The 16370-nt window shown below is 34.9% G+C and overlaps 1 long non-coding RNA gene and 1 other non-coding gene across 2 annotated transcripts; one reads left to right on the top strand and one right to left on the bottom strand.

Annotated features, from left to right (window-relative positions):
• Positions 1 to 5593: 5593 nt before the first annotated feature.
• Positions 5594 to 5655, bottom strand: LOC116563664. The gene has a single exon (XR_004274508.1). It is a non-coding gene; the product is annotated as a U7 small nuclear RNA (small nuclear RNA).
• A 195-nt stretch (positions 5656 to 5850) lies between these two features.
• On the top strand, positions 5851 to 14659 carry LOC116563398. Its single transcript, XR_004274384.1, has 3 exons — positions 5851 to 5997; positions 9589 to 9591; positions 14649 to 14659. It is a non-coding gene; the product is annotated as an uncharacterized LOC116563398 (long non-coding RNA).
• Positions 14660 to 16370: the final 1711 nt, after the last annotated feature.

Here is a 16370-nt window from a genome sequence, read left to right on the forward strand (position 1 = left end):
GCTTCATGACTTTCCAAGTCTTTTAACATTTTCTGTTTTCTTTTTATAACTAAATTATTACCATCCCAGTTATACAAATTGGTCAAACATGGCCCAGCAGTGATATCTGGACATTTTTTACACTTGCAAATGAAAAACTCATTGTTAATGGATCAATATCATGACGAATCAATGGCTTTCGGGTCTTAGAAGAAAATTACAGACTATAGATTGGGTTGCCCTGGGGTTTGAATAATGTACCCTATGGAATTACTAATTGTGTGGGGAATATTTGCTGAATGAAATAAGGAATGAACAAATCTTGTTCACAGAAGTAAATCCAACCATAGATACCAGAGTTGCAAGGAAACATACTCACCTGAAGGTCAATGTCTTTTTTACACAAAATGCCAATTAGAAGTGAACTTGGGTTTCCCTTAGTAGAGAACTTTAAGTTAAGGCATTATCTCCTTAAGATCCTATTAACATACATATTAGAGATAGCTGACTTAGTTTATTTCTTATGTATGCTTAGTTTTTTAATGTTGCAAGTAGGAAAAAGTAAATGAGGTATTAAAAGGGGTCGATCATTCTAATGCCTGGGTTTCGATAACATAAGTTTTATGTTCAACTGGATTCTTAAAGGTCATATAAGAGCTACATAGGACTTCTTATTTCTCTTAAAACAACCATTTATTTTTTCATAGAAAATTGCTAGCTTTAAATACTATACATATACCAGTCAAGACTTGTGTGCAAAGAATCCCAAATGAATGTAATTATGCCCTGATTTTATCATTCTTACTAATGGAATACTAAGACAATCTGTTAAGTAGAAAGATTTAGTAAAAGATTTCACAGTATGATAGCTACAGTAAAGCTGACTTTTTAAATGTGAAGAAACTAATTCTAGTAGATGGCTAAAAATAAGTAGAAAAGTCTTAGTACACTCTATTCTGCCAGCTCTGCAAAATAGCATACCATTCTGGCTTGGAGTGTAAAAAAAAAAAAAAAAAACTGGGTTATTCTTAAAGAATGTAAACTTTGGAAAAGTCGAAATTCAGTAAAATTTTGTTCAAAATACTTAAATACGTACTATATTTATCTTTATGTATATCTAGTTTCAAAGTTTAGTTCTACTGCTTATTGTCAGTGTGACAGCAATGAGTTTGGCAAAGCCTTAAGAACATTTTTGCTGATAACTTACTTTTTTCCTCTTTCTCTATCACATTCAGGATATATCGCAAATTTCATTATGTCACAATCCAGGTTAAATTCAGAGTAGATGGTGTAGAATTATTTGATATCCTTTAATGACCAATATTTTGAGCAGCCCATATTCCCTATACTACAGCCCTAGTATCTGAGATTATGGTATTTAGCATCCTGGAAACATCACCATGCCCTGTGGACAAGATCCCTTGACTGGAAAGAATCCCTGCTTCCTACCTCTTGTGACTCAGGTTTTTACTTTTCCATATGCCTCTGTTCCACGAGTTCTTTCTTTACCAATCTCTATTTGAAACCATCTCTACCACCATGGTTGTCCTCTGCTGGTCTGTTGAACTGACTAGCCATCTTGATTTGAGAACCGAACAAATTCTTTTCAACTAGGTTAGAATTTTTTTCCAAATTTAAGTGTAGGGGGTACATGTGCAGATTTGTTACATGGGTAAATTGTGTGTCACAGGTTTGGTGTATGGATTATTTTGTAGCCCAGTTAATGAGCATAGTACCCAATAGGTAATTTCTCAGTCCTTACCCTCCTCCCGCCTTCCACCCTTAAGTAAGCCCTGGTGTCTGTTGTTTCCTTCTTTGTGTCCATGTGTACTCAAGCTTTAGCTTCCACTTATAAGTGAGAACATGTGATATTTGGCTTTCTGTTCCTACATTAATTCACGTAGGATAATGGCCTGCAGCTCCATTCATGTTGCTTCAAAGGACAGGTTCTCATTCATTTTATGGCTGCATAGTATTCCATGGTGTATATGTACCACATTTTCTTTATGTAGTCCACGACTGATTGGCACCTAGGTTGATTCCATGTCTTTGCTATTGTGAATAGTCCTACAATGAACATACATGTACATGTGTTTTTATGGTAGGATGATTTTTATTCCTTTGGGTATATACCCAGTAATGAAAACGCTGGGTCGAATGGTAGTTCTGTTTTAAGTTCTTTGAGAAATCTCCAAACTGCTTTTCACAGTGGCTGAGCTAATTTACATTCCAAGGAGCAGCATAAAAACATTTCCTTTTCTCTACAACCTCACCAGCATCTGTCATTTTTTGACTTTTTAATATTAGCCGTTCTGACTGATGTGAGATGGCATCTCATTGTGGTTTTTGCATTTCTCTAATCATTAGTGATGTTAAGCATTTTCTCTTATGCTTGTTGGATGCATGTGTGTCCCCTTTGAGAAGTATCTGTTCATGTCCTTTGCCCATTTTTTAATGAGGTTGTTTGGTTTTTTGCATCTTAATTTAAGTTCCTCATAGATTCTGGAAATTTAACCTTTGTTCAAGGCATAGTTTGCAAATATTTTCTCCCATTCTGTAAGTTATATGTTTAATCTGTTGATAGTTTCTTTTGCTGTGCAGAAGCTCTTTAGTTTAATTAGGTCCAATTGCAATTTTTGTTTTTTTGCAATTGTTTTTGGAGTTTTTGTCATGAAACCTTTGCCAGTTCCAATGCCCCAAATGGTATTTCCTAGGTTATCTTCCAGGATTTCTATAATTTTAGGTCCTACACTTATGTCTTTAATCAATCTTGAGTTGATTTTTGTATATGGTGAAAGGAAAGAGTCCAGTTTCAATATTCTGCATATGGCAAGCCAATTATCCCAGCACCATGTATTAAATAGGAAGTACTTTCTCATTGCTTGTTACTGTTGAGTTTGTTGAAGATCAGATTCTTAAAAGTGTATGGCTTTATTTCTGGGTTCTTGAACCTGTTTCATTGGTCTATGTGTCTGTTTTTCTACCAGTACCATGATATTTTGGTTACTGTAGCCTTGTAGCATTGTTTGAAGTTGGATGTGATGCCTCCAGCCTTGTCCTTTTTGCTTAGAATTGCTTGGGCTATTTGAGCTCGTTTTGCTTCCACATGAATTTCAGACTAGTTTTTTTTTGTTTTGTTTTGTTTTGTTAACTTTGTGGAAAGTGCCATTGGTAGTTTAATAGGAATAGCATCGAACCTGTAAATTGCTTTGGGCAGTATGGCCATTTTAACAATATTGATTATTCCTATCCATGAGCATGGAATTTTTTTTATTTGTGTCATCTCTGATTACTTTGAGCAGTGTTTTGTAATTTTCATTGTAGAGATCTTTCACCTTCCTGGTTAGCTGTATTCCTAGGTATTTTTCTCTTTTTTTGGTGTGGCTATTACTAATGGTATTGTGTTCTTTATTTAGCTCTCAGCTTAGACATTATCAGTATACAGATATGCTACTGATTTTTGTACACTGATTTTGTATCCTGAAACTTTGCTGAAGTTGCTTATCAGATCTAAGAGCCTTTGGGCAGAGGCTATGGGGATTTTGAGGCATAGAATCATATCATCTGCAAAAAGAGATAGTTTGACTTCCTTCTACTTGGATGCCTTTTATTTCTTTCTCTTGCCTGATTGCTCTGGCTAGGACTTCCAGTACTATGTAAAATAGGAGTGGTGAGAGTGGGCATCCTTGTCTTGTTCTGATTTTCAAGGGAATGCTTCTAGCTTTTGCCTGTTCAGTATGATTTTGGCTGTGGGTTTGCCATAGATAGGCCTTGTTATTTTGATGCCTAGTTTGCAGAAGGTTTTTAATATGATGGGTTGTTGAATTTTATTGAAAGCCTTTTCTGTGTCTATTGAAATGATCATATGGTTTTTGGTTTTAGTTCTGTTTACGTGATGAATCACATTTATGAATTTGCATGTTGAAGCATAGGATGGAATTATTGAGAGGTTCTTTACAAGCAAATAAAGGAAAAATATGGCATCTCTCCTCATATTGATCATCATCTCTATCTCTCCAGTATATGTTGCTTCTTTTTATATTGGCAAATTTGCCCCGATTTCAAAAGTGCGCATGTAATCTAGGGTGGAACAACTCTCTCTGACTGATTCAGGAGGAGACACAGAACTCAAGGTAGACTGCACAAGTGCTTCCTAGAATTTTATATCTAGAGCTTTTGAGAAAGATCATCTCTCATCTCTGGGGATGGAAATATTAGAGTATGAGGCTGCCATTTGGTCATGATCTCCTTCTGGTGGGTACAAAAAGGAAAAAAAATCCATCTGTAGAAATAGAGTAGGAAGCCAAGTAGAAAATGCAGAAAGAAAGAGAGAACTCTGAATGGTTTAAAGCCCAAGGCTAGCTCTTCCACCATCCTTCTGTGAGACAATAGATTTCTCCTTTTACCTTAAGCTTGTTTGAGACAGTTTCTGTTACTTGCAACTGAAGTATTGACCAATAACCATATACTCCTCAAAGATTTCTCTTTGAAATCAAAAAGACTACAAAGCGTCTTTATGTGAGAATAACAAAAATCTGCCTATGTGCTAACTTGAAAATTATATTTACCAGGTTTATAAGTTTTTTGTTTCATTTTAATCTAATTCACTTAGACTTGGATATTTAACCAGACCACTCAGTGTTTAGTTAATGATTGACTTAGGTTGTTTATTTTAGTATGTGTGTGGAGAGAGTCTCAATACATTGCAGCAGATCATTTTATTCATTTATTTTTTTTCAACAAACATTGAAATGTATTCAGTAAGCACTGATTGACAGACCTGCTGTGTCGTGATCAATGTCCTATGCACTACAGTTGCAGATAAGAACAGCACAGTCTCAAAGCTCACTGTAGTAAGGAAAGGACACCTGGGGAGGATTATAGGCACTCTGAGGAAAATAGAGCTAGTATTCTGGAATGGTGGAGAAGTCCAGGAAGACTTTACATAGGTAATAACCTTTGAAACGTGTCTTAAAGAATGAGTGGAAAGTTTCCTGCAGTGCCTTTCCTCACTTGTCAATTTCTTAACTTTCTCATATCTGCCTTTGAACGTAAAGGCACTTACAACATTAAATGATAACCCTAGTGCCAATAATTGGAGTTAAGAAAATGTTGGCTTTCTCACAAGAACAGGTGAGAAAGACTAATGCTGTAAAACAGATTTTATAATACAAAAATTGGCATCAGATAAAACAATATGAAAAGCAAGATGAAGAGAGAAAAGGTCTGTTTTGTATTATTGGGTAGAATTTAAACTTTTTTGTTCCAGAACCACTTTTTAAACATTATTAACAATTCTGAAAGTTTTGCATAGGTCCAGGAACATTGCCAGCATTTCAGGCCATGAAACTATGAATCTCTTTACTATAGATTTTTTAAATCATTTCAGTTCTGAAATTAGCTTTCCACAGACTGTTCGAATTAATGATTAGTAATTCATATTTGATCGAGGAAAGGCAAGTTTTCAGATGATAGTATTGTTTTCAAGTGCTAGCTTTTCCCAAGGAAATAATCATTCACATATTATCAAAACTGAACTAGTAATAAAAATGATCTTTAATTGGGAGTTTTAGAATTTGTATTTTGATTGCTTCTCAGCCTCTCCCTACATGGGGAGGGTTTCTGGTTAAAAACCCAGAAGACCTGCTAGACAATTCTAAAAGAACTGCTGCACTTTGTTTCTTTTAAATTCAGAAAAATATATATACATTCAAGTGAATATTATTACCTTCAATTTCTTTTATTGGATTCCACTTTCTATGGAACTGAATTTAAATAATTTCATTTAAGTATGTGTAATATTCCTTAGGTGTACATCTTTATTAAATGAAGTCTAGATTTGAAAGTAACTGGGTGGGGGGAAGGGTGGGCATGGGCACAGTGGCTCATGCCTATAATCCCAGCACTTTGGGAGGCCAAGGTGACCAGATCATTTTAGCCCAAAAATTCAAGACCCACCTGGACAACCTGGTAAAACCTCATCTCTACTAAAAATGCAAAAATTAGCCTGGCGTGGTGGTGCCCACTGTGGCCCCAGCTCCTCAGGAGGCTAAGGTAAAAGGATTGCTTGATCCCATGAGGTCAAGGCAGCCCCCAGAGATCGGGCTCACAGGGATCATATAAGCTGTCATCACATCACTTCACTACAGCCTAGGCAACAGAGCAAGATCCATCTCAAAAAATAAATACATAAAAATAAAGTGACTTGGGTTTCTGCTAATTATTAACATTGTTCATATATTCATGTTTTTTTCATTGCCAAAGACAGAATAGTTACCATGGCTTGTTGCATGAGTTTCCAGAGAAATTCTGTATGAATAAACTATGTTATGACATCATTTGGATTAAGAATGGGAAGAAGGTCATTAGAATGGAACTGGATACTATTCAGACACACCAAAGAGGCAGAAGATGCATTGCAGAGGGGTGACGAAAAAGCAATACACGTAAGCAAAATAAATAACAGAATAATCACAGCACACATTTGTGCTTACATACAAATGCATAAAGAAAACCTAGGCCCTAGAAATTGTTCTATTTCCATGGACAAAGGTAGCAAAAGAAGTCCTGAGATTATGTCAGTTACTCGTAAAATAGAAACGCTCACTTTCCAATATCACCACCAACTTATTTTGTGATGCAAACCTGTATTTTAGTAAAGCATTCTGCATGGTACTGATTTTGTCTGAATTCATTGTGACTATCTTTTCACGTACTATAAATCACACAGATAACGCCAAAAGAATTTGCATGAGTGTAGCAGATTCTGTTATGCTCATTTCCCACCCAGCCTCATATTATCTCTCTTTTCCACACCAACTACCTATTTTCTGGAACATCCAGTTCACTGTTAAAGGTTTGTGTAAGGTCAGCAGTTCTGCCAACAAGTGGCTAAGGCCAGCATAACCTTGCCCTGTTTCCTCCATCACAGAATTACACGGCATATTTGGCAGACTGCTAAACTAAATAATGCAACATATACATATTTTTCTAATTGTCTACTGTCTGTAGACAAATTGCTGAAATTTTGATTCATTGGGTAACTTCCATCAAGATTAAACTGAAACACTCTCAATAAAGTATTATAGCCAATTGTGGCTTCTAGAAAATCAACCAGTGTTTGACTCTGCTTGACAATTAGCCCATAATTTTTTCTTTTTCAGGGTAAAAATAGCTTCAAATACTTTGACATAGATTATACCTGTTATAGTTTCTAATATAAATGAAAATAATGACTTGGTGTATATGTGATCCTCTACTTTCTACCTCTGTTTACTGTCAAGGTTTGGGTGTTTAAAGGTAGCCACACAAAATTAAGGATTAATTCAAATACTTTTTATAGTGTTAGTAAGTAAGTGTTTGATAGCTTATTGTCAATTAACTTTTAAATATATTCTTGTGTGGATTTAAAAAATAACTATATCCCAAGAATATTTATTCTTAAAAATATATACAAAGTAAATGGTTCAGTAAGAAGATAAGGGGACAACAGAAGGTAAATTGTTAAAGGTTCTGTTTGCTTTGGAGACTGTAAAGATATCTGAGAATTTATAACTTGGGATTTCTTTAGTTTCTACAAGGATGCCTTAAATTATCACAAGATTATTACTTCCACATGTATGGCTACTATTTCTGAAATAATATTTTAAAGGTCTTGAAAGAGGCTCATTTCAGAAAACAGTGATTCTGAGTTAACGAAAGTCTTCAAGGGTTAGAAGGTAGGGAGTTTTTACATCCTTCCAACTCCATTATTGATCAGATATGCAACCTTGAGGAAATTAGTTTATCCTTTCACCTTCTCACTGGTAAAAAAATGACTGCTTTGGAGGTCTTGTAAAAACAGATGTTGGCTTGATAGTGCTAAATAAAAGCAGAATTGTGTTGGCAGTTCATACCATCATGTTCTTTTATGCAGTTTCTTATAATTACTGCTGGTCACATGAGAATAGTTTACATATTGTTTCTGGCAATATTCACTGGCAAAGTCATCCTCTCATTTCTCCAAACCTTATCTTGAAATGTTAGCATATCAATTCTTCAGAAAGGAGATAAATCTTGCCATCATGCCAACCAAAACTAATGTGATCTGTGATAAGCATGGTGATTTCCATACCTCTTTCTTTAAAGGCCACTTTAGTTTATCTTGGTGTCTGATATGTTATGCACACCGGAAATAAAATTCTAATCACTGAACTATCACCTCTTCTCTCCCAAAAGCAGTAATGTCGTTGCTCTTGGCTGCCACAAAGTGGCAGTGTGCCCACTAACTTCCCCACTAGAAAACCCAATGTTGGCCTTCGGAATGAATCAGGACAGAACTACACCTCAAGATTAGGGTTGCCGGACAAAATACAGGAATCCTAGTTAAATTTAAATTTCAGATAAACAACATCATTCTTTTACCAAAAAAAAAAAAAAATGTGTTTGTTGTTTATCTGAAATTCAAATTTAACTGAGTGTCCTATATTTTCATTTGCTAAGTCGGCCAACATTACTCAAGATAGATTTGACTCTTGTAATCATGTAAACTTTTAAGTTGAAATATGCCTATCCTTAATGGCTTATTTACTTGCCTATATTTATTGAATTATAGAACTCTTTAGTTAGGGGAATGTTTCCATATTTCCACCTTCTATCAGACTTCTATTTACCATATAGTACCAGATTCATATGTTTAGTCTTTTATAAAAATGAATGCGCTTGAAGGCATATTTCTAGTACATTTTGAATGCTGTTTCCATCAATGATATTAAACTAACAAGTACTTATTGGTCATCTACTATGTGCAAGGCCTTGTGCCAAAGGGGTCACAAAAGGTTCTACAGAAGGGGCTAGATAGAGTTGACCTGAGTTTTAAAAATCAAACAAACAAACAAAATAGGCAGAATGGAGAACATTCAAGAACATTCTGAAATATTCTAGATGAGTGGTCAGGTATTTTCTACATGAAAATAAATGTCTTATAAAAACCTGAAAAGCTTAGTTCAAAGAACTAGTTAGAATATTGAATGATTAACATCCATTTATTCATTCTAGTATCCAAAACAATCTTGGCACACATCATAGGTACTCAATAATGAATTAATTGAATTATTTTTAAAAATGACACTGGGATAGAGCAATTTAAAATTTTTTAATTTACTTGAAATTTTCTTTCCTATTTTTAATGTAATCTCTTCAAGCTTTATCAAATTTCAACAAAATCCAATCCAGACTTTTACTATACTGACGTAATGTCAGTTTTTGGTGTAATGTTATGTATATTAGTTGTTTACTCCAACATACTGAGTTTAAAACGGAAAGTTTTTTTTTTTACATTGTCTAATATATTCAAATGTCAGTTAAAATGTAAAATTTTTGAAGTTATACAGAGTGTTTGATTAAATTTTGCCCTCCAAATACCACATTCTTCCAGAAATGTTACAATAACATTATGATCTGTAAGCTTTCCCTTCCATATTTCAGAAAGCTGAGATTTCTGAACTCGTACATGACTATACTCACCTATGCTTCTTATTCACAATCACATTGTGTGTAAGGGGTTCTATTTGTTTATATAATTTCATAATTTAAATAAATAATCTATTTCTTATAATAAAGTAAAAGAAGATAGTAAAAGAAAATCTATAATTGCTACCTTTGAAATAGCATATCTGGAATTAAATCTACCCTGAACTGCAGATATTACCTAATACAACTTAACATTAAACAAACACTTTGCATGTTATCCATTTGTGTTAAAACTGGGAACTATGTACAGTAGCTATTTCATCATTTTACTATTTTTTGAAAAATTATGCTATATTTTATTGTTTCAACAACTTTCTGTATTTAAGAGCTTCTTAATTTGAGAAAAGCTGGATCTGGAGGCCATCATCCTTAGCAAAGACATATATGCAGCTAACTATGAAAAAAGCTCAATATCACTGATCATTAGAGAAATGTAAATCATTACCACAATGAGATACCATCACACACCAGTCAGAATGCCTATTATTAAGAAGTAAAAAAAAAAAAAACAAAAACAGATGCTGGTGAGGTTGTAGAGAAAATACTTATATACATTGTTGATGGAAGTGTAAATTAGTTTAACCATTATGGAAAGCAGTATGGGAATTCCTCAAAGAGCTAAAAGCAGAACTAACATTCAACCCAGGAATTCCACCATCAGGTATCTACCCAGAGGAATATAAATTATTCTACCATAAAAGCACATGGATGTGAAGGCTCATTGCAGCACTATTCACAATAACAAAGACATGTAATCAACCTAAATGTCCATCAACAACAGATTGGATAAAGAAAATGTGGTACACGTACACTGTGGACTACTATGCAGCCACAAAAAGGAACAAGATCATGTCCTTTGCAGGGACATGAACGAACTTGGAACCCATTACCTTCAGCAAACTAACACCAGAACAGAAAACCAAATACCCCATGTTCTCACTTGTAAGTGGAAGCTAAATAATGAGAACACATGGACACAAAAAGGGGAGGAACACACACTTTGGCCTACTGGAGGGTGGAAGGTGGGAGGAGGGAGAGGATAAGGAAAAATAACTAATGAGTATTAGACTTAGTATCTGTCTGATGAAGTAATCTGTATAACAATTCCCCCATACATGTTTACCTATGTATTATAACAAACCTGCACATCCTGCAGGTTTATAAGTACCCATGAACTTAAAAATAAAAGTTAAAAAAAAAAAACAGAAAAGCATCATACAGAATTCATTCTTTTATCATCAGAATATCATTATTCATTTTTTTAAATATATGTGGCAGGTACTCCACTGGATGCCATACAAATTTTTTATATGCTACTTCTATAAGTTGTTTACATATATAAAGTTAAAAGAAGTTATAGCTATTAATAGAGTTATAATTATATTATCACCAGAAAGTCTCTAAAAGTTGCTAAATGAGATTAGCTAATTTGGATCAAAGCTCTCTGATGAAAAAAGCCAAACAGGATACATGAGTGGTTACAGAAAGGTCAGAGAGGTGAACTTATATTTTCTGGCAATAAATCTGATTTATAAATATTCCAAGTTGCTGTTGGCAAACTTACATGTTTAATGATAAACAGTATAGAAGATAGGATTAACATTTTTTATGGAAACTGAGCATCCATACTAGTGACTTGAGTAAATGGTATATCCACTTTGGCACGAAGGTGGGCAAGGGAAGACGCCATGGGGACAACGATACCTGCACCTAATTTATGAACTCTGCAGTAGAAGGACAGGGTATTTCAAATGCATGGAAATTGGAGAGAGCTTGAAAAGCAAAGAATATTTAAATCCAAATGAAGCCAGCTGAGGAATGAGGGGAAGGTCTATGGTATGGAGGTGAAGAGCAGGTCAGAGGGAAAAAAGTCTGAGTTTTCTTGATATATAAAAAAAATCCTATAAATCAATGAGAATAAAATCAAGGCCTAATTAAAAATACATAAATAATATGTACAGATAGCACGTTAAAACAAATAGAAATAACTCTTGAACATATGAAAAGGTGATCACCCTCACTCGTATTAGGAGAAATGTAAATTAAAACTACAAGATACTATTTTTCAACATCAAATTGCTGATAGCAGTAAAATAGCTACTAAGACAATCAGTGTCCCTGCACTTGTGGAGCATACATTCTAGTTGAGAGAGAACCAATTAACAAATATACATAAATTATCACGATTATAAGAAGAAGTGACGTGTAGGAAGATAAGGTAAGAAGGGAAAGTGACAGTGGAGCCGTGAATCGCTATCGGATGGTGGAGGCAATTCCAGTGGAGTGGAGTAAGGGAGTGGGGGCAACAATGAGGAGAGAAGACTTGCTTGAGGTGTTTTAAGAAAAAGAAGCTGAAGAAACAGGGCAGTTTCTAGAGGAGATTAAGGGATAAAAAGTGAGTTTTGTTTATTAAGTGAAAGAGAATGGTGCAGAATGTGGATACTATGCTACCATTTGTGTGTTGTGATTTTTAATAGACAGATAATAGAGACAGATAAAAGATAGATGGATAGCCTGTATGTGCAAAAATATTTCTGGAAAGATTCACAAAGTACTGATACCATAATTGCTTCTAGGGAAGAAAATGGCTGGAAGAAAAAGGATAAAAGGTGATTTCTTTTTTTTTTTTTTTTTTTTTTGTAGTCCAGGATGAAGTGCAATGGTGCAATCTCGGCTCCCTGAAACCTCTACCTTCTGGGTTCAAGCGATTCTCCTGCCTCAGCCTCCTGAGTAACTGGGATTACAGGCACCCACCACCACACCTGGCTAAGTTTTGTACTTTTAGCAGAGATGGGGTTTTACCATGTTGTCCAGGCTGGTCTTGAACTCCTGACCTCAGGTGATCCACCAACCTCAGCCTCCCAAAGTGCTGGGATTACAAGTGTGAGCCACTGCACCTGGCCAAAAGGTGATTTCTTTTTGTGCTTTTCAAATTTGCATCATACACAAGAATCATCCATGCAGAATTAAACAAATCCTTCATTATTCAAAACACTATGTAAATTATACTCAACTGTGAACATGATTTAATTTTTCTCTATTCAAGTTGGCATATCCTCATGAGTGTAAAAAGCTGAAAATCATGTGTATATTTTCTCAGTTATTTTAATTACATTAAGAAAACTATAATCAAAAAATATTTTATTAATCTTAGAGTTATATGTAAACACTATTAGCTAATACATATCTTTCTTATTGTAATCTACTAGCATGAGTTAAGACATATCTTCTCAATTGTTGTGGGTTGAACTGTGTTCCCCCCAAAATTATGTTCAAGTCCTAACTTGATATGTTTTAGGTATGTCCAGTATGTGTGAATATTACTTTATTTGGAAATAGGGTCATTACAGATGTAATTAAATTAAAATTCAGGCATACTGAATTAGGGTGGACTGAAATCTAATGACTAACGTCTTCATAAGAAGAGGAAAAATTGGACTCAGATTCACAGAGAGAATCCATACAACAATGGAAGCAGAGACTGGAGTCATGCCTCTGCCACCAAGAACTGCTAACAACTGCTAGAAGACAGAAGAGGCAAGGAAAGACTTTTCCCAGGGGGCTTTAGGAGGAGCATGGCACTTCCAAGACCTTGACTTTGGAGCCACTAGACTCCAGAACTGTGAGAGAATAAATTTCGATCACTTTAAACCTCCCAGTTTTCCCTATTTGCTGCAACAGCCTTAGAAAACTAATATAGCAATAGTGATATTTAATGAATGAAATAGGAAAATGTTTCTTGGAAAAGTAACGAGATTTCAGGAATATGGGATTATATGTTTTTATAGGAAACAGATTAGAGCAGTAAAGGTATTTTTTTTTAAGAGAACAAGATAAGTTAGGCCAAATCAGACCAAACTTTGACTAGGATAAACAAAGAGATACTTGATATAGGTCTAGTCTCTACATAAAAGTGAAGTGGATATACATGTGAATAATTAATTTACCACATGACAAAGACACTTAAAGGAGGGAAAAGAAAGAAAAACTGTTCCATAGACACATGCCTTTTTGAGTAAGACTGATGATTCTAAGAGTTTGTCTACCAAGCAGTCTGGCTTAAAGAAAGCACTAATGGATTGTTTCATGTAGAGGTGTATTCATGTTAGAAAAGGTGTTGTAAGCATAATACTGAATATGTTGGAATCTTTGAAAAACCTATGCAACTGTGATTGCTCAGTGTTTAATGCAGGGCAATGAGTAATTGCTGTCTTGTTTATTTTTAGACAAAAGATCTGCAGCTATGGAATTCTTCTTCATGACATTTTCACAGAACATACTATTTGTGATTTACATCATGTCCTTATTCAAGGTAATTTTATTTCTTTAGAATACCATAAAATCTATTTAAGTCATATCCTGTCTCCCAGTGAAATGAAAGACATCTCAGAAGGGATTTCATTGTATCCTTCTGAGTGTGTGTGTTTTGTATTTTTGCATTTTCCCGGGAAGAGATGGAGACAGTGACTCAATTGATGTATTATGCTTATCCTCTCATTGCTCCATTCTTGGTTTGGTTGATCATTTGAAATAAATGGAGATTGTTTGCTCAACTCTCTCAGGCTGGTGCTTATTAAATAGCAGCCCTTGTCTGCCCTATGTTGTTTTTGTAGTTCAGTTATAAATAAACAGGACTCCAAATCTCACCAAAGTAACCCTTTGGAAACTAATTTCTCTTTCTTCTCTCTTTTATTTCTGCTATCATTAAGGGAGGAGAGAGAGAGAGAGAATATTTTGACACTCATAAAATAATGACAGTTCATGCAGTCTTAACATATGCATGTGTACTCTCAAATATTTATTTAAAGATGAAGAACTGTCAGCTCATCAGAAACACTGGACTGGGACCAATGAATTACATGACTCCTTGACTGAATTGTTAAGCATACTTGACTAAGATACTCAGAACATCTTGGTATTAACACTCTTAATTTTTTACTTTTTAGGTTTTCATAGATTCACATACAGTTGTAAAAAAAATACAGAGAGATCATCTGTACCCTTTACCTAGTTTTTTTCAATGGTAATATTGTTCAATGCTGTAGTATATCACAACTAGTATATTGGCATTGATACAATCAACCATCTTATTCACATTTCTCCAGTTTTACTAGTAATCATTTGTACATATATGTCTAAGTAGTTGTATACCATTTTAGCACATGTGTAGGCTCATGTATCTGCCATTACAATCAAGATGCTCAAGGATCCCTCATGTGGCTCTTTAATAAACAAACCCACCTCTCTCCTGTTCCACTTCTAGCTACTGCCTGACCCCTGTATCCTAATCTCTCAACCACAAATCCATTCTCCATTTGGACAATTTTGTCATTTCAAAATGCTATATTGATGGAATATAGATCCTGTGAAATTTATGCTTCAAGGATGCTCTATTCTGGTGTATTTCAAGATTTTGTTTCAAGATTGAGAAATCCTTTTTGCATTTTTTGTGGTGTTGGCTTGGTAGTGGTGAATTCTCTCAGCATTTATTTGTCTGAAAAAGATTTTATCTCTCCTTTCTTTATGAAGCTTAGTTTTACTGGATACAAAATTCTTGGCTGATAATTATTTTGTTTAAGGAGGCTGTATTAGTTCATTTTCATGCTGCTGATAAAGACAAATCCAAGGCTGAGATGAAAAAAGGTTTTATTGGACTTACAATTCCACATGGCTGGGGATGCCTCAGAATCATGGCAGGAGGCAAAAGGCACTTCTTACATGGTGATGGCAAGAGAAAACAAGGAAGAAGTGAAAGCAAAAACCCCTGATAAATCCATCAGATCTCATGAGACTTATTCACTGTCATGAGAATAGTATGGAAAAGACTAGCCCCCATAATTCAATTACCTTTCCCTGGGTCCCTCCCACAACGTGTGGGAATTCTGGGAGATACAATTGAAATTGAGATTTGATGAGGATGAAGCCAAACCATATTAGAGGGTGAATATAGGACCCCGAGCCCTTCTAGCTTGTAGGGTTTCTGCCCAGAAACCTGTTTATCTGATAGGTTTTCCTTTATAGGTTACCTGATGCTTTTGCTTCACAGCTCTTAAGATTCTTTTCTTTGTCTTGACTTTAGATAACCTGACGACTATGTGCCTAGGTGATAAACTTCTTGTAGTGAATTTTCCGGGTATTCCTTGACCTTCTTGTATTTGGATATCTAGATCTCTAGCAAGGCCAGGGAAGGTTTCCTCTATTATTCTCTCAAATAAGTTTTCCAAACTTTAAAATTTCTCTTCTTCCTCAGGAACACAAATTATTCTTATGCTTGCTTTTTTAACATGATCCCAAATTTCTTGGAGGCTTTTTTCATTTTTTAAAATTCTTTTTTTCTTTGTCTTTGTTGGATCGGGTTAATTCAAAAGCTTTGTCTTCGGGCTGTGGAGTTTTTTTTTTTCTTACTTGTTCTAGTCTATCGAAATTTTCAAATGTATTTGGTATTTCTCTAAGTGTGTCTTTCATTTCCAGAACTTGTGATTCTTTTTTCTTTATGACATCTATTTCTGTGGAGACTTTTTCATTCATATACTGTATTTTTTTTTTAATTTCTTTAAGTTGATGTTCACCTTTCTCTTGTACCTTCTTGAATAGCTTATTAACAATTATCAACTTTCTGAATTCTTTATCTGGCAATTCAGAGATTTCTTCATGGTTTGTATCTATTGCTGGAGAGCTAGTGTGATCTTTTGGGGGTGTTATGGAAGCTTGCTTTGCCATATTACCAGAATTACTTTTCTGGTTCGTTCATATTTGGGTAGACCATTTCAGTGGAGAGATCTGGGACTCAAAGGCTGCTGTTCAGATTGTTTTGTGCCTCAGGGTAATTCCTTCATGTGGTGCTCTCCCCTGTCCCCTAAGGATGGGGCTTCCTGAAAGCA

Source organism: Sapajus apella, unplaced genomic scaffold (genome assembly GCF_009761245.1).
Source record: "Sapajus apella isolate SASKATOON/1434 unplaced genomic scaffold, GSC_monkey_1.0 scaffold35, whole genome shotgun sequence".
Taxonomy (NCBI): Eukaryota; Metazoa; Chordata; class Mammalia; order Primates; family Cebidae; genus Sapajus; species Sapajus apella.